The sequence below is a fragment of the Styela clava genome, chromosome 12 (genome assembly GCF_964204865.1).
Source record: "Styela clava chromosome 12, kaStyClav1.hap1.2, whole genome shotgun sequence".
Taxonomy (NCBI): Eukaryota; Metazoa; Chordata; class Ascidiacea; order Stolidobranchia; family Styelidae; genus Styela; species Styela clava.
Genome location: NC_135261.1, coordinates 14,142,073 through 14,162,770, shown reverse-complemented (window position 1 = coordinate 14,162,770; position 20,698 = coordinate 14,142,073). Strand labels below are relative to the sequence as shown.

Genomic DNA, 20,698 nt, shown 5'->3' with positions numbered 1-20,698 from the left:
ATCCAATGAAACAATATTCTTTGTTTTATTCGCGAACTTTTCAAAGGTATTTGCTATTATACTGTATATATACTACGTTGTCGAGTTTAAGACAATGTGAGGTAGTCATAACATAAGGTGATTATTAGTCACTACTCAGCTGCATTCAAAAGGCGGTAGACATAAACGGTAAAGTGTTGAAGGTACCGACTAGGTATTTTTCATATATTAGTACTCTAGATATAAACTCTGCATAAGTAACAATTTAATTAGTATATATGTATAATCCAAAACATATTTAAACTTCACCTGCTGTGTACCAGTATATCATAATCTTAATTGTCCAATAAAACACATAAAGACACAGATCTTTGAAAAAGTATAGCTTTTAATAGACTAATACTCAAAAATCTGAATTTGGGTAAATTGAAATTGGTTTAAAAAATCAAAATTAAATTCCGATTCCGAATCAGACAATAAAATTATTTGTAATAAGCGAAATAACTGAAATAACAAATTTACTCGAACGGTGTGTATTTGTCAGCAGAACCTTCTATCTCTAACTTAAACTCATTTATAAACCAATAGGTTTGTTTGTTTATTCATCATATTCTTTCAAGATAAACTCAATCTACGCATTGACCTGGAATGTCTTATGCGACTTATAACTTCGTACCTGTTCTCACTTCCTCATGCACTTCAAAACAATTTCTTTGGATTATCTTATAACCTAAATGAATTTCTGCAACAACAAACGTTTCATTTCGACATTCCGGCACGGCTTATTTTATATTCACTAAAGACTCGCAATAATTCTTTAATCGCTCGGTTTCTACCTTTTCATATGGTTTCGACCTCGCAACCAAATGGCTTTACATTCAATAACTCAAACCTATAGACAGTGTTTTGATATGTAAGGCCGATGAAAATACTTGTTTTTTAAACTCCAAGCAATTGCAGGTTTCTTACTTTGTTAGTCATAACAATTTGTCTATGACATGAATGGTAAGGTGATCACGAGCAGAGGTAAAATAAATTTAGCATGGTTTACGTTATTCGTGCATCAAAACCTGTATACTCCACGCTTGGTAAATAGTAAAAAGATATTTCCTATAGGAAAGTTGATTAAGACGTGGGTTCCTTCGTGTTGTAATCAAATTGTTACAGGCTCATATTTAAATTTACTTTCCGGTCGTTGCTAATATACATAAACCGACAACACAGTTGCTAATGCATCATATTTACAGTTTTGAAGACAAAAAGTTATAGTAGGAAATGCAGAATCACCGCAAGCACAATTACCTAACCAATGTATACCGAATGGTCATTTCGCGGTGATCCTGTCCATTATGGGAAAGTCATGAATATGTATATATATATTTTTTAAATTTTGCTTTGACTTTGTTGTGCGCGTTTGCCTGCATGGATGGCTACTAAAAAACGATTTGATTGATTGATTGAATTATTCGTGATTATTTTAAGTTACAGTTTTTAATCGCGATGATTTCGATAATTTAGGTCAATTTTAAGACGCAAAGAAATTTCAAAATAACGTAATACACGCATTTATTAACAGGTTCTGTGGTATTAACCATCCATGAGAACATGTAACCTATTTTAAAGGATTCAAATCCCGTTTACTAAGACCATTCAGAAAAATGTAAAATGCCATAAAGGTCCTAGAATAGATCCTCGGCTCTAGCTCCCTGAAGGCAACACGGCTTTCGCCACCAACTCAATCAATGTATGTCGCTGGAACAATCATATATATATGACTTACCATATTCCTTGTCCACGGTGTTAGTAATCAAGCAGTAGACTGCGTTTGAGTAGAGTTGTAGCTCATTATACGTTAACCGGAGAAAAATATCACTGGGCAACTGTATTTTACTAAGTAGCCTATGTGTTTTAGATAACGAAGAAATGTTGTCTTTCAATCGTGGGTTTACATTATTAAAATAGTGTATTTACCAATCAAAATCATATTAGAATTAAATGAATATATCGATTTAGATGCTGTATTTTTTTTATAAAAAAAACCAGTCCTCGCGAGCCAAAGCGATCAAAATATCGCGAGTTTACTTACTTTAAATTTAATAAACAACCAGAGTTTACCGTTCTAATCAGACTATTATTATGTTGCATGGGTGGCGTTCTTGTAAAGAAGATATATAAAGCCTTCAGTTATTTTAAAGTTAATTCCCGAGAATTACCGTTGTTTTTTGCGCATCTCGCGTTTATTGTCGCTTTAAATTATATTCTTTCGTGACAGATATTACTTGAAATCAAACCAGACACTGTGTGATGGGCAAGGAAATACATTTCCGCCGTGTTCTCTTATCTCACCTTTCTTGCGACACTTATTTTATTACGAATTGTTATATTGAGTTATTTAAAAACTTGCAGCGTGAGCAAGCTTAGTGACATCGTCAAATACCAACCAAGTCAGTCTAAGTTGGTATTTCGGGACCTACCTAAAAAAAAACTGGATTACGCGGCGTTAAGTCGGCTCTGCGTTTCGTCACTACTGTCACATGGCTGACGCTTGTAAACAGAAGAGTGTTTTTACTAAAATAAAGGCACAAAGCGTTAGAAAAAAGGTTTGAATTTCGGGATCTCAACCCCCAGTTGGAATATCTAGAAAAAAACTCAAAACGTTCCTTCATTAGATACAAATATATGCTAAAATTGTTCTGTGAGCCGCACGGAATGTATCAGCATGACAGAGTTTGAACCACCCTGGTCTACCTTATCAAAAAACTCCCGACTTTGCTGACCACTATATCGTTGAAATGCGATAGTGGAACCGCCACATAGTGTAAATAGTTCATTGGTCCAATTGTTGAAGAGAATAAAAATTTTTACAAAACAAAAATGCATCAACAAGGTGAATACTAGAAACGAAAAAACAACAACAATTTAAGAAAACGACTCATAGGCCATTTCGTGTTCAATAAATAAGTTTCAGTGTTTATTTTTAGTAAAGAAGGTTAATATGATACTTGAAGACAAAAAATAAGCGAATATTTTGAAGTTTTAGTCGTTTGGTGAACTCGTAATATTTTAATAAATACCGATAAACTATAAAAAATTATGCTCTAAGATTTTTGTGGTGCCCCTCTTTGCTTGGTGCCCCAAGCACATGCTTATATTGTTTGATGATTAATCCGGCGCTGCTTAGAGGTAATGTCACATTCAAATCATGTGAAGTATTCCTGGCGCCAAGAAGATCTTCCGCTGTTGGATATATGATGTTGGTGTATACACTCCGATTCATCGAATACCTGAAAAATTTGAGACTATTGGTCTCAGTGTGAATATTGGTATGAACTAATCACGGCGCCACGGTTTCAGTTTTGAGACCTTATTTTACACACTTTGGAGTTATTTCATTTTATATGATTATGGCGTCATTTATTTTGTGCTGAAGAAGTACTATAGTTTTATTTTATTTAATGCGCTTGATGTTTCCTGACGCGGTTACTTAATAAATAAGATCTTCGCCCAAGTTCCTAAACTTGCGATTGTATGCAAAGTAAAAGTTAATTTGTTTTCTGCACTTGTTACACTTCAAAATTTACCTTCAAATTTATTACAATCAACAGTCAGGATAAATGTTGAATAATCTGATGCAAACACGATCTTCGTGTTGCCATTTTCATAGGACTCAGCTGTGATAATAAACACATAAATCAAACAAATGTTTGTGTTACAAGTGGTCACAGTCGAAAGTAATTGTTTACTTACAGTATACAAATATTGAAGGGATTACATCATAAACAAGAGAGCTATGCTCAAATATATAGACACGTTACGCTGAAATTCACTGTGGTACGGCACGGTAACTTACCAGCAGGCTTGACCACGGAACCTGTTCGTTGATCAAGTGATCGATATATGTTTGCGGAATCGCCACATGGTGGCAAAGTCTGATGACGTCATAGCTCAAAATAAAAATGAATCTCATAAAGCTCACAGGAATATTTGAAATTAATAAAAGTGATAGCCTTCTAGAAAAAAATTCCATCTTTAACTACTGAAAATTTCAAAGCAATCGGTCCAGTAATCAAAGAGAAAAGCGACTTTTTAAAAACGTATCAAAGAACAAGAACAGGAACAATAAGCACAACGACTATATTGCGGAAACTGGCTGTATTCCAATCACAATGTTTGGTTGCATTAAAAAGTACTCCTATTATAGCGTTACAAACCCAGTGTAACGAACTGTCTTTACATATTATACATTATAGAAAATGTCTACATTACAAATGCAGCATGATTCCTCATGACAGCGAAATTACAGCACAATTATTTAAACAGTCGTGGGAAGAATATTTTGCTGACAAATCATCCTTTGCAACGTTTAATATAAAAACAACCAACAGCTTTTTTACCGACTTCTCTGTTGCAAAAGATGTCAATTTCAAGATTTCTTCCTGGATAATGAAGCCGCCGCAAATTGATACATCTCTAACGATTTATGGTACAACATGTTCACCAACAATACTTCAAACGTCATTTCTTGACCATATACACAAAAACTATCAAGACTATGTACAAGTATTTACTGACGGTTCGAAAAATCCATTTGGCGTAGGTGCTGCATATTATGTGCCTCAAGCGAAAGTAGAGAAAAAACTTTAATTACATCATAAAAAGTATTAATATTCCGTTGCGAAAAAAGTTTGGGAAGCGCTAGCTTAGGGTAGGGATAGTGGGAGGAAGCCGCCAGCAATACTCTGGTACTAAATTATTCTCTACTGGATTTGAACCTGCCAATCCAAGCGGGGTCGTCCTAAGGAGTAGTCCTAAGGCTTAGCACGATGCGACACTCAACGCAAACGTAGTCAACTGTAGTGCACTGGCTGACATAGATACTAAACACATTAATACACGTCTATACCCTTACGCTGGATGACGAAATCTCAGGATTGTTCTTTATGGCCGTACATACCTGTATCATGATCGCTTTTTACCAAGAGATCTACTGTAGAGACAGACTCAAAGTGCTTCATGCAGAACTAGAGTCTCCACGAACTAATTGTTTACTCAAAATGACATTAATAAAATTTAAGAAGCAGCAAATACATCCGAGTTATTAAATAGAGTAATTTCAAATCACTCATTAATATTAAGTAACAATTTGTTTTTGTTACGTTCTCATTGTGGGGCTCCGTAAATAACAGTCTACCTCTTCACGAGCTCCATGACACCAAATATGTGAATCAGTCGTTGTCGTCGGAATGCTCTTGTCCGGAGCAGTCAATTACCGTATTAACTTCACATAGAACCGTGATAAATGCTGTTGCTGATGTTATGTCTCTGCCGTTTGGTTTGGGCGGAGAAATTACCTTTACAGTAGGGCGTAGGCATCGGAACAACGTCACATTGTGACTCCACTTTTAAGGACATCGCCGGCACGTTATTGTATGAAAACATTCTTGACTGCAAAAGTCAATGAGCTAAGATTTGTACTTCAATTAAGAGAATGCATTGATATAACGCTAAACACGCCGTTATTCTTTCATTGGGTGGAAGGAAGGTTACATTTTTAATGACATCCACGTGCGCGTTTACTCGACAAATATAAACAGACGAATGTAATGGAAATGCTGGATTCTTTGTATTAAGCTCCCGTCACTGATGCAAAAATGTGAGATCTGAGATAAACGGTTCCATTACATTTGAACCCGTGTACATTTGAACCCACGTACATTTGAACCACGTACATCTGAACCCACGGCAATCGCACCTGCATACTATTGCACCTATGGAATTTTTTTGTTTTACGGATATTTGAACCCTTACTAACCCTAATCCATGGGTTTTAGCACCCGCATATAGATTGAACCCGCGGATATACACATGGGTTCAAATGCACATGATTCAAATGTAAGTGGGTTCAAATGTAGCGGAAAGTGGGGAAGGTTGGGACACTTTTTTTCTTTTTCACATTTTGAGTCCTTTATTCTGCACATACATATGACTTTGCGAGATTAATGCAGAGAGGGGTAAATGTAGTTTTTATTCAGCGACTAAGAAATTCCCTTGCGACACACATCTTACCACCAAAATGCTTTTAAAAACTTTTGTCAAGTGTTCCACTGCACCCCACTTGTGGGGCACATTCGGACAGACCTAGGGGCACAATGGGTCATTCTGTGAAAGTTCAACGAAGTATGCCCTTAAAAATAAGCAATCAATCAGCATAATCGTCTAAATAACAGGAAGGCCTCAAATTTGAAGATTTAAGATTTTTAAAATCAATGTTCAGCCGAAATATTTCAGATATTTCACCAAAAAATTCACTTACAAATTAAATTATTTTATAATCCGAATCCAAATCTGGGAATATTTTTGATTCTCGAATATATTTCATATTGGACCATGAGTCGAAAGATACCATAATGTTACATAAAAATATAACGCATCTCTAGGTCTCTAAGCACTTGTTGTATCAAACACTGTCGAATTGTGCCATGTAGGGCATGTCTCACTGAACCCCGGTCCATTGTTCCCCATAATCAACAAATATCTTCAGATCATCCCACGGCGAAATTCGGAAGGCACATCCACTCGACAACGTTATAAATATTTCACAGTGGACTGACTATAGCTGAAATATATCAGACGGTGGTTGATATATCAGACGTTGAAAAGACTAAGTTAGAAAAAAGAAAAAACTGGAACGGTGAAATTTTAGTTTCAACCCCCCAAAACCAATTTCACCTCAAAGCTTGCGTCGCTCTACCCGTACGCTGTCCGTTTGCGGGGACGTTGTAACTCACCGAAAGGCGGATTGAAACATCAAACCGCGGACCGGATTCCGAATATAGTATTAGTGTGAGAGCTGATTTTTCACTGTGCCCGATGTCCCAACGTGCCCCACCTTTCCCTACGGTCACCGAGATAAACACCCCCAAAAATAATATGAACTAGGTATTAACGATCAGAAAATGTATAAAGCAAATCCCAACCGTCCTCTTCATTCTGCAAATTTAAGATCACGCGTTAGAAACGTGATCGGCTCATAACGGCAACCTGGAGTAATTAAAGTAATCAGTTAAATAATTTGATTACAACAATCAGTTAGCTTTTTTCGTCAAATATTTGTGCGCGGGAAGCCACAAGCGACATCGCAGTCACAAATGTTTGTCGTAGGATGAGGTTTTGATTTTGATTTTGTTTAGGAAGTATGGATAAGCTGTCTGTTGGGTTATGACAGCGAGTTCGAAACAATATTCAGGTGAGCTAAATGTTCTTTATTAATATTGTTTTCATTGCTATTCTATTGCCTTCATTTTTCTATTGTATAAGTGGTAAATTAGAGGTTTTCGGGCCTATACGAATTGGAATTATTAATCTAATACAGAAGTCTAGATTGGTGGGTGATTCTCTTTTGTATCGAACTCACTAACATCGGGTTCCATCGTTTTCTCACAACTGGTCGAACTTAAAAGCTATAAGGCAATACATAGACTTATCATATTAAGAAACTTAAACGTAATATACTGATATACGTCACTACGTAAGCTGCATTCCACATGGCAAGATTTACATGAATGTAATGCATAACTTTCAAAACTTTCTCAAATGTATCGCAAAATCAATGGTTTATTAGAGATTCGACGTAGCCTTTTCACTTTCATATTTTATAGTGTTTAGGGGGCTCCCATAGTATTCGTACCAAGATGGCGCACAACCTGAACACAGTATGTGTATCTGCAGGTTGTGCGCCATCTTGGTACGAATACTACCGATCGCCGTGTATAGATTGGATCTTTCTACAAAGACCCTACTAACGTTCAACATAAGAGAATTAGTAATTATCCAGTTTAAGTTAGGAATGCAGATTGCACTGGAAATTCTATAAATCAGTCCTAACCCCAAATAGATAATTAGTAATATGTCATTTTAAAACGTGGCTGGAGCTTTTTGCAAAAGATCAGATAGAGCCCTACTCTTCATTTATTAAGCAAGAGAATTCTTCGACAGTTTGTTTAACAATATCTTAACTTTTTTTCAGATGCAAAACAATTAAAGGTTGAAGATTAAAAGACACAAAGTAACGAACGAGGAATAATACAAGTAAAATTCATTCAAACATTTTATTTGACTTTCGACGCCTATTCTATTCCTGCATACCACTGTTTTCTTATAAAATGCTAAACAATCAGATGCAAGCGCACCACCTCTCGGGTCTTGCAATCAAAGTCGGCATTGTTATGCCACTTATTTGATCCTGTTTTTTCCCTCGAAATTGAAGGTTTATATTTTCACAAGTTTTAATAATTGTCTTTCGAATCAAAAGTCCAAAAGAGTAAGACCCACGTTCACGTTTAAAATGCTAACGTATATTTTTTGCTTTGCAGTGTCTCTGTCAAATAGCAATGACATATTTGGCGCAACGAAATTTAGTTTAATTTAAATTTAGAATTGGCTTACACAAAATCATAACATATATATTGATTTTCAGCTTTTTGAAACACCGCTTGAAGGTTGACAGGACAATTTATCAAGTGCCAGCTTTTCATCACTGAGTGAGATGAAGGCCTAGCAAGTCTGAAGATCAAGTATGTAATTAAATCATTTGAAATCTTTTCAATTTAGATATCTATAAATAAATGATATATTGTATTTTTTTTTCGGGAAATCTACAGACAAATTATTACTTTCAATATATTGAGTATAAGCTCAGTTTTGGTTTGTCTGTCAAATGAAATTTTCTAAAAATTACAATTTCAAAATGTGTCCCAACTAAAATTTCCAAAAACGATACTGTATAAATTATATTCAACCAAGTGTAAACTTTTTGGTTCTTATCCCCTTGGTAAATATTCTAAGATATCATACCATCCATGTTCATAACTATAAATATAGAAAAATAAAAATATGTGTCATATTTTCCCTAATGTTAGTGCGGGTCACGTCATGTTATGCCTAATCACGTGTATTAGGGAGAGCTTAATTAATATAAACTCTCCTATATAATCTCTACTGAATGGTCTCTTTCATACGGCACTCACCGTCAATATAAGATAGAGCAGCTTGAAAACTCAGAATTCTTACTTTTTTAATTAGATATTAGGAACTTGGGTGTTCCTGCTCGATAACCAGTTTGGTTCCCCGCGACTTCCCTTCCCCAGTAGAAAACTGTGTAATTTTTTTTTGTTTTGTATTTTATGATTGTGATACATTTTGCTGGTTGGAAAAAATAAACTTGACTTGACTTAATTTAATCGTTACCCTGGTTAATCATGGTTAACTAGTACCCCCTTTGGTACTAGTTAACCATGACATTCGTATTCACATGTGTTTTGAACTGAAATGGCATTGTTTCCCATAACGATATTATATGAGTGGGTAGAATCAAGTGCATCAATATGCATCAATATAACCGGGAATCGTACACCCTTTAGTACTGGTTGACAATGTGATTTGTGTCTCAAACTAAAATTTCCAAGGTTACTATATACATGAGATCCCACCAATTGTAAATCTAGTATAGTCAGGCTATATCCCTATGCTAATAGCCTTAATAATCATACCGTCCCATGTTCATTAGTGTTCGAATCTGGGAATATATTCCTTATTTCTCTATAGTTTATTCCCTAGTTATGATCTATCATGTTCTTATATATATAAATAATGTCTACAATGTCTGTGGCTGAAGTTATTTATAGACGTATATTTTCAGGTAGTCGCTGGGAAGGACAGACTATAGAACACTTGAAGGTAAAATATAACACACTAATAAACAATTCACTAGTTAAGATTTAAATAATGAGATACAACATAACACACTGACAGATCATTCCGAATAAGTAATATTTATAATGTTGAAAATCTGCGAATAATTTAAGAATGAACGTAAATGAATATCAGTACAAGTTATCATCTTTGTATCTTTAGAATAAGCACAGCTTATCACAAGGGCGTGGGCAATTTTTTGAGGGGCGTAAAGATAATTAGAAACAAAAATATTTGTTAGATTTTATCTTTTCCACCTTATTTTTGATATTTTCATTTCTTAAATATGTAGCCGTATTTTCAACGTGCTTTCAAATGATTATAAATATAGTTTATATGATGTGTTGCAATATTATAACCTGACAGATCATTCCAAAGTAATGTTTGTAAATTAGGAGGAAATCTGTGAATAATTTGTGAATGAACTGAAAATTAATATTTTTATTTTATGTATTCAAAGTATAAGCATTGCTTCTCTGTGCTCCTGTCAAATTACATTTTCCGTAACTTATAAACTTAAAACTTAATAATGACATAGTTCGAACAACTATGTTTAATCAAATCAATATTATACAAAATTTACCTACATTTCATTATCTCGCATAAATTTCAGCTTTCTGAAACACTTCTTGGAAGCGGAAAAGACAGTTTATCATTACATCAAAAGACACGCGGAGGTATTTGTCCGATTATACATCACTGAGAGAAGTGGATGCATCGAGTCTGAAGAGTAAGTATGTTATTAAAATCTTTTGAATCTTCCTAATTTACATTCATCACAAACAAGTTAGAATACTATATTATAAAAATCGGTGAAGAGATAAATGATAAAGAGGTAAATCCGCAACCCAATTTCTTGATTGAAAAGCGGCATTATAAAATAATAAAACGAAAGATATCACCATAGGTTTTGTTTTAGCAGTCTCGCAGCAGTTTGAAAACGCTTTTTAGACATTGTAAAGCACAAAATTTGGTGTTATGTTAGTATTTCTTTAAAATATATACCATAATAGTAACTGAAATCGAAACACTGTAAATTGTTCGCGCGATGTACCTTTTGTCTATTTTGAAACTAACTACCTATGAAACCGCATACGACTTTTTCTCGGTATGTGACTATATATAAAATAATAAATGCAAAATATATCGATCGCATTTTTTTGCAATAATTTAAATTACAATCGTTCGTTTATTGTCCACATCTTGGGATATTTCAAACGGTGAAACTTAAAAAAAAGAATCAGAGTGACAGGCCTGCGGCGGGGCGGAGTCGGTGTTGTTACACGTGGTTTCATTGTTCTTCATTTTATGTCCGCGGATTGACGCGGTAATTTTGAGTTGTAATGATTTTATATTGTCGTAAGTCGTCGCAACTGCAGGTTTCGTTGAACACAATTAAGCCATCAAATACCGCATTTTAAATATGTCCGCATCCAGGGGCGCAGTCAGGATTTTCCAACGGGGGTTAAGATGAAATTAAAAGAGTGCGCCAAAAGTGCAATTCACGACGACGTAATGCGTTTAATAAACTAAAATGTATGGTCGTTCACAGCGAAATTTCACAGTTACGTTGTAGCCCGTCTCTCTTTGCCTGCCGGTGTAGGCGAGTATTTTACAAGTCGTATTTCAATCATCGACTATTAATCCGTAGTCATCGGGTACCCGCATTTAGAAATAAAACATCAAAAATTCGGGAAAATTAATTTCAGAGAGAACTAAAACATTTCAGTAGTGTCATAATGGTTTATATGTACAAAAATACGCTCGCATGTAGCGCCGACCGAATGCATGAGGTGTGAAACTATTACTTGGAATTTATTGTTATGAAGTTAAATTTTTATTTTCATTCAATTATTATTTACTCGCGCCGTAATCAGGGGCGGGCAAAATCGTATTTTTGAATCGAGTTAATCGAATATTTTTAACGAACACCGAATAATCAGCATTATAAACGACATTAATTGGGATGTTGGCCGCCGAAACCACCGCCGTGACAATATATATATATATATTTTTTTCGAATTTTACTAGAAGACTGAAAACTCGTAACAGTGCGGCGTTTTTTATTTCATAATTTTGTCGTAATCGAAGGCCTCAGTTAAATATTCGTCACCGCGATCGTTTTGGCGGCCGACATTCCAATTAATGTTGTTAGACTATATCAAAGCACTTTTTTATTCACTAGTATATATTAATTATCACGGCGGATATCGTAGTTTTTATATTTCGGACATGATTGTGAGTTCACATCGACGAAGAGGGGCAACAAGTGCATTCGCATGCAATTTTATTATGATTTCTATCTTCTGTGTAGGATTTCTATCACAGTTTGTAAATTACAGTTCCAATTTTAAGCGAACAATATCATTCTTATTAACCCCGGGGTGCGATATTTGTGAAGCGGATAGTTGGACATTTCTATGCGTTTAAATTTGGATCGTGTCGGTGTTACTTTCGTATTAAATAATAATTAAAGAACTTCACAAATTGGTAATTACTACAATACTTGGTGTTGAGTGTTCACGTAACTCAGCTTTGGTAAAACACTTTTTTTTATTGATACTAACTACATGAATAAATCGGCAATACTGGTATTTCTACGTGGTCAAAATAATATTGTTTATGCATTTTTAATATAAGTTTACCTTTGCTTTACCTCTGTTAATAAGCATTCATTTTTTTGTGATTTGTAACTCCGAAACTTATTAATGAAACTATATATTTATTTTCAGTTTTCTAAATCACTGCTTGAAAGAGTCATTGCATCAAACGGACGTTGTTATTAGTCTGGTGCCTCACGGAGTGAGATGGAAGCTTTTATATAGTGTAAAGAGTAAAGAGCAAGTATGAAATCTTATAAATCTTTCAATTCATATTTTTTCAGGTATGAACTGAAATATCATGTTAAATCCCGCTAGTCAGGAAGAATTGCAAAATTCATATAATGCAATGGTTTCCACCCGCTAGTTCACGGAAGATGTGCAGTTTTTAGCTGGTATGCAATAAATGTTTCTGCTGTGTTACTTTCGTTTGCACAATTCCCGAAAAGACGCGGGTTATGTTTACTTTTGGGCGTTCTCCCATCGTTTGACAAGTATCGAAGTATGCGGCAGTCCGCCAGCAATGGGGTTATAATACAGGTAATGGGGCAATTGCGGCTGCATTATTACAATTTGTCGGGCCTCATTTTATAGTATTTGTTGTATTCGTACTTTATGGGTTTATTTCGTTGCCATAGCGTTTTGTTAGTTTTTCAATAGTCTAGAAGAGTAGTTTTAAACCATGGTTCAATCGACTTTTTGTTTTTTGTTGGGGTAACAGGAGTTCGACGAGGTATCTTTAATTAAAACAGTTTTCTATTATGGGAATTTGTATCACATCGTCTACTAATTATGCAAATTTAACTACAGTTCATCTCAGATATTTAAACTTACACGTTCAACAACTTATAAATTAGCGTTGCTGTTTGTATAGCGTTGCGCAGTTGTAAGTTTTAGTGAACCCGTCATCTTCATGGATGTCGCGCGCTTTAGTGTTTGTGCTTATATGATAGTGGCTTTTGGTGCTTTCTGCTTATGACTTTGAAACATCTTCGATTGCTATGGCAAACCAAGGATTTTCAACCTGAATCTTTTCATTTTCTATAACCTTGCACAAAATTATGTTTCCCCTTTATAAAGTCTTAATTGGGCTCCTAATTTAAACCATCTGGTACAATGGGGTTTGGCGGGAGCTTTCAGGGTAGCGCAGGGGTTCGACAGGCTCGGAATGGTTAGGGTTTAGAATTTGGAAAATCCACGGTGTATTATTTTGTTTGATGTTGCCATATCACTAGAGCAGACAGGTACGAATAGATTGGTTTAAATATATATCCAATTCATATCTAATTTATCAAATTACATTTTCGGTCATTCATAAACCCAAAACTTGACATAGTTCATATAGTTCACATAATGCCATAGTTCGAAAAATTATTGGTACATTCAAATTTTAACCCACAAGCCGAAATTAGATCGAAATAATTAAATATTTTACTGAAATCAATCAATTTTTGTAAAATTTACAATCTTCGAATACTACATTGTGCCACCGCAAGTTTTTGTTGAATTAACTTTTTGGACACGTCAGTGTACATAACGATCGTTTCAATATTAATGTTGTTGTTCTTGTTAGTATTCTTCTTTTTCGTCATGATGAATCGTCATGATGAAATCGCTTTCCTTTTCGAATACTGAACCAAATGAGAAAAGGCTATTACTTTTACTTATTTTAAAAATTTGTGTGGACTTCAAGATATTCGAGTTTTTTTTGGGTCAGAATGAAAAATAACGACACCTTGTGACGTGTCCATATATTTGAGCACAGCTCTCTCGTTACTTATCGATTTTAATCGGTAAGTTTGTTGATAGGTATAGTCTGTTTGTCTGTTAGATGCACTCGATATCTCACGAAAGCGATATTGAATCTGCTCCAGATTTTGCATGTGCATTCATCATATGGCGTACCAGAAGTTGTCACTATGGAGTAAGAGCGCTGTTCTGGGGGATCCCCTAACTTTCGATCAATGAGTCTTCGGTCTCTGACCGATATTCTCGTTTATATTAGTCCTCGATTTAATGGAATATTCAAATATTGACCCGCTAGATCGGAAAAGATTCAATATTTCTGAAAAAACTTATAGTGCAATATACCAATTATCTAAGTATATTACCACAGTTGTGACTGTTTCTTTAAAAATGAGAGATTTTATTTGAAATTAATGCTCCTATTGAATTGAATTTGAATCCGTCGTTAACTTAAAGCTTTAAAATAACAAATTAGTCGTTGTCCAGCTTGGTTTAGGTTTCGGGTTAGAAGAAATTAAAAAATTTGAAATCTGCATTCGGGGGTGTTTTTTGAAATAAATGCTTTCGTTGAATTGAATTGAATGCCCGACCCAGATTTGTGTTTGATAAATTTTTATTTAAATCCAAAAATTCTGATAAATAACAATTCATTTCTAAGTCATTGTCGCGTGAATGTCTTAGCCGTACAAAAATACATTTGGGGAAATGAAGAAACTTATTAACAAAAAAGCGGTGGACGTGTCCACGAATTTAAGAAAAAAATGAAATGGTCACTTCTAATTCTCCGATGAAGCGTAATATTTTGGTAGATTCGAAAGCACGCAACAAGAGGACTTTTTAATAAATTTTCTGATTTTGTCGCAACGACACTGATCAGTTTGTTCTTCATTAGGGATTGCGAATACTTTAGAATAGTTCTGTTTTATTAGCTGAATTGTTATTTATCCGACGCTGATACTGACTATTCATAGTTTCTAATATGTGTGTTGAAATAGTTTATTTGTAAACGAAAAGTTAAAATGTTTTAAGCAAGCTGACAGGCTAGAAAAATCTTAGTTACACTGCACGCATGCCAGGTCATATTTAATAATCCCTTGCTCAATCGTATGTTTTTCCGGAGTTCCTAACATTCCAAATTTTTCATTTTGTCAAGGCTAGTTTTTTATTCACGTTTTGGTTTGTCTCTGTACAACACATTTCATATAGTTTGTGATTGTTATCAAATTGCTGTGTTTGATTATTAGATTATTTATTATTTAAGCCTTCGTTTAATCGTTTGTTCTTCTATTTTAGCTGAACCTCTGTTAATAAGTGGACATTTATAAACTCTACTTTAACTTGCTTAACTTTATCTTACTTACTACTTTAACTTGCTTCTAATTTTAATGTTGGAGAGTATTAGAATATTTAGGGTTAAAACACGTCCAACTAACTGTTAACTGAAGGCGCTTGGATGTAATTGTGACAAAAGCATATCAGTTTGAGCTTTTAAAAAAATAAAAATGCGGATTCTACTGGCTTTCATGTAGGTACATCTTAAAACTCCTATTTGTAGTGCGATTTTTTTAAAGTCATATTCTAAAATATGTTAACGTGACTATAAATCTAAGTCATACAGGAAAACGAATCTCTCAAATCAAATAAACCCACTTTGGGTTTAGTACAAAATATAGAACGCCGTTAACAATATGAAAGGAAAATATGGGATACCTGTAAAGAGGAAAAATGTCTGTCCATTACATACTTCTACGAACATTTGTTTCTGTAGTTCTTTGCGTTGTGTTGTGTTGTTCTGGTATCTTGATGCCACGAAAATATATTGTCATTGTAACCTACGGGTTATCTTCTGATAGTCGCATTTTATACTTCAGCTTGGTTCTAATTTTGATGCTTGATTCACATTAGAATAATTTTAAGTCGAATCACGTCCAAATATTACCTAAAGACAGCTAATCTAACCCAATATAATATGTTCATTTTGCAATAATTTTGGCTGTCTTGAATTGTGATTTTTTTACCAAATTTTCGTATTACTATCGTGTATTATTTACTAGTTTTATTTTATCATTAATTGCGGTATATTGACTTTTCATTTATTTCAATTTCGGTTCGGAATGCTTGAAATGAGTGTTTTACTTTCTGCTTAAAACAAACATCAATGTCGTTACACATGCAGCAAGTGCTGGTCAAACCTATTATAAAAGGCTTTCGGTAAAAGTTATTGGGTATCGGTAATATCGGCAATTTTTTGGTATCGGTATTCGTATTGATATCGGCTAAATGTAGACTGATATTTCCTTGATAATTAAACTTTTAATCTATTTCTGAATGTTTTACAAAGTAGGTTGAAATACTGATATTGAAATTATTTTTTGCTTGTGTTCGTTTGTGATCGTGTGTGATCGTGTTCGCGGTATTATCCTCGTTAGGTAGGAGCAATGCTGTTTCCAAACCGCGCGAATAGAAACGGGAATATGATTATGACCTGATTTAAGCCATTTATCAGCCCAACTAGCTCTACTAATTTGGCTATTATTGCAACCTTTTTATTATATTGACAATTTTGACATTACATGGAAATTATGAAGAAATATATCGAATGTGAATTTTTCGATGTGCAAAATACAAAATACGACGTTATAATGGCATAAAATTCTGCGCACGCAACTCGATTTATCAGTTGGATAGAATGAGTGAACATTTGTTTATTTTACCACCTACAGTAGCCAAACCCGATGAGTTTTCTAACCGAACACCGATAAAATTAACATCAGTGTGCAATATATTTAAATAAAAACGTATCAGGATCCAAAACATTTATTTCTTTTTATCTTAAATATGTCTTTTTCAAATCTAAAAAATTGTGTGGCATGAATAAATCTTGCAAACTGTTACTTTAACTTGTTTCGACTGCACACCTGGGATAAGAATTACATAGCATGTAAATGTAGGCAATTTCTGCTTTAAAATTTTAATATCGTCGTTTTATCGTTGTTGTCGAATTGGTATCGGCGACAAAAGGTATCGGTACATCTCTTAGTTGGAATCACTAGTATAATGTAATGGACGTTAATGTAATGTCTAAAATAGATATATACTCTTTTACTGCAAACCTAAAAAACTCGTATGATATCAAATAGCATCTTTTTTAAGCCATCTCAAGCATGTAATAGTATATTACACATACCACTACTAAGATTTATTTCCTGAGCAACAGACAAAGTTTAATTGTTTTCTTCCGTATATATATATATTTGACCCGGGGTATTTCGAAAGTTATCGGGCATTGTACTTTTGGTGAATGATCGCTCATGGACTTCTCTCTTTAAGGCAATTTCATCTTCTGTTTGCGGGGAGAAAAGAGGCATGTTGATTGACTTCAACAAAATCTTGTATCAGTCTTCTCATATTCTTGTTTGTTTAATATTATTTCGGATCATTTCAAGTCGGCTATATAAAGGTTATTTCGCATTAGAAGTTTGTCGTTCAAGTAGTGTTAATTTAATTGCCGTAATAATCGGATTGTTTGCTTGTTTTTTTTATTTTGGGTAAATGATAGGGTTTATTCATATTGCATAAATTAAAGTTGCTATTGCTTGCATATTTTGGAATTAAGTATGTTGTCGACATACTTAGGTTGGTCGTAAACTTTAGCAACCCAATACATTATGACCAAGTATGACAGATGTCCCAATATATTGACATATGTGAATAGTAGGGTTAATAGTTTTGGCTTCTACATTATGCGTTTCGACCTCTACAATAACCATTTTTATCAGCACACTTTTTGACGTTTTTCATCACATATTATTCGTTTCTCGTACTTTGTTCATGTAGACTGGATATTTCATTGCCAGTAATAGACTTCAATCATATTCATAGATGTGGAGTTGTTAATATCGAGAAAACTGGCAGGTTATAAGTCCAAGGAAGTCGCACAGCGTCATCGCCCAACACGTTATAGGTGTCTTGTAGAGACTCATCATACGTAAAAGGTTGATCATTATTTACTTCCTCTACTATAAAAGTGCATAATAACTAAATGTATATATATTTTTACAGGATTCTTCAATTATGGAACTTGAAAAATCTTTCTGAGTTTCAAAAGAAAATACAACTCAATTATTTGAATATGAAGAAAAGTTTTATTAAAGATAACTAAGATGTGCTAGCCAACAAATGCATCGAGGGCACACACAAGACTTCTATATAAAAAAATAGACTGTTGTTTGAGACTGTATTCCATTGCCATACCTACTTTAAGCTCGTATGTATGTGCACTGATTACTAATATGTGATCCCAAACAAATGCATTGGGCAGCACATACACATGTCTTTTATATCAAATACGACTGTTGATTGAAACTATACCAAAATGTCATACACACTGTAAAAGGATTATATGCGGAAGTTTGACATGGGTCGACCCGTGAGGAACTAACTATTTATGTAATTTGAATAACTGCAAACGGATTCTTCTCTTTATTAATGAATTGAATCATAGCTCAGAAAACTAAAATACAATTGTTATTTGTATTTTAACACCCTGCAATGCAATCCTGTATTTGATGTACTGGTATGATAAGTTTAAAATGATTCTTTCATTCTACGTTATTCTTATATTTTTATTACTGTTATTGAACATGACTGATTAATTACTGATATTGTATATTTTTTAATAGGCTTTTTTCGTAATATGCTGTTTCCATATTTAGCTATCTTATTTGTCATGTTCATTATATTCTATTGTAGTTTTGGAGAAATTTTCAACAGGAAAACAAGATATCGTGACAACGACAAAGGAAGAAAAGTATTAACAGAGCTTTTCATCTATAGTGTTCATTTTGACTTTAGTCGATATAATATTTTTCTGAATATATTAATACTGATACAATAATGCACGAAGTATTATGTTTATTGCTGATATTCAATATTTATTAATAAAGTTTTTTTTATTGATATTCTGTATCCATATTTTCCTATCTGTGTTTGTCATATTCATTATTTTCTCTTCTATTTTTAAGATATATTCAACAGGAACCAGGATATCGTGACACCGACAAAAGAAGAAAAGTATTAACCAATCCTGCCATGGCTTTTTTGTTTTTATTATTTTATTTGGTATAGATAGATTTAGACCCATTCCCGCCATTAAGGGTTTTTATTAGGCTTAGATATTTTTAATGGTATTCTAGATTCTCAGGCAAAGAATTATGAGGCAATGGGGAAATTAGGAAAAGACTGATACAAGGAAACAATGAAGAAAATAGGAAAAGACTGATACAAGAAAAATCTACAAATTGAATGTAAATATTTTTACAAGTTTTATTAGGCTTAGATATTGTTAATGTTATCTTAGCTTCTCAGGCACATAATTTTGAAGGCACTGGAGAAATTGAAAAAAGACGGAATCATAGACAAATCTGAAATTACGGTAAGTATGTTACAAGTGTTTCATTAGTCAGGCTTACGCCTTCTAGTGTTTATTTTGATTTTAGTTGGATATAATATTCTTTAGATTATATTAATACTGATACAGTAATGCACGAAGTATTATGTTCATTGCTGATATTGAATATTTAATAATAAAGCTTTTTTAGTAATATGCTCTATCCATATTTTTCTATCTGTGTTTGTCATAATCATGATTTCACTTCTATTTTTAAGATATTTTCAACAGGAACCAGGATATCGTGACACCGACAAAAAAGAAAAGTATTAACAGGTTGCCATGGCTTTTTTGTTGTTATTATTTTATTTGGTATAGATAGATTTAGACCCATTCCCGCCATTAGGAATAATAGGGTTTTTATTAGGCTTAGATATTTTTAATGTTATTCTAGCTTCTCAGGCACAGAACTATGCAGGGACTGAGAAGATTAGGAAAAAAAGGATGCAAGGAAAATCTACAAATTACATGTAAATATTTTACGAATTTTATTAGGCTTAGATATTGTTAATATTATCTTAGCTTCTCAGGCACAGAATTCTGAAAGCACTGGAGCAATTGAAAAAAAGACGGAATCAGAGACAAATCTGAAATTCCGGTGAGTATGTTACAAGTGTTTCATTAGTCAGGCTTACTCCCATCTAGTGATCATTTTGATTTTAGTTCGATATAATATTTTTTTTGATTATATTAATACTGATACAGTAATGCACGAAGTATTATATTCATTGCTGATATTGAATATTTAATATTAAAGCTTTTTTTAGTAATAGGCTCTATCCATATTTGCCTATTTTATTTGTCCTAATCCTTATTTTCTCTTTTATTTTTGAGGTATTTTCAACAGGAAACAGAATGTCGTGACACCGACCAAAGAAGAAAAGTATTAACAGGCTTACCATGGCTTTTTTTGTTTTTTATATTTGCTCTGTTAGAGATAGATTTAGACCCATTCCCACCGTTAGAAATACCAGCCATTAGGATTAATAGGGTTTTTATTAGGCTTAGGTATTTTTAATGGTATTCTAGATTCTCAGGTAAAGAATTATGAAGGCAATGGGGAAATTAGGAAAAGACTGATACAAGGAAACAATGAAGAAAATAGGAAAAGACTGATACAAGAAAAATCTACAAATTGAATGTAAATATTTTTACAAGTTTTATTAGGCTTAGA

At 33.7% G+C, this 20,698-nt stretch overlaps 1 long non-coding RNA gene across 1 annotated transcript; it reads left to right on the top strand.

Moving 5' to 3' along the window:
* The first annotated feature begins 7,095 nt into the window (after nt 1–7,095).
* LOC144430785 (uncharacterized) lies at nt 7,096–19,335 on the top strand. Its single transcript, XR_013479720.1, has 7 exons — nt 7,096–7,225; nt 8,006–8,067; nt 8,456–8,552; nt 9,677–9,714; nt 10,343–10,459; nt 12,462–12,573; nt 18,138–19,335. It is a non-coding gene; the product is annotated as an uncharacterized LOC144430785 (long non-coding RNA).
* The last annotated feature ends 1,363 nt before the right edge of the window (nt 19,336–20,698 follow it).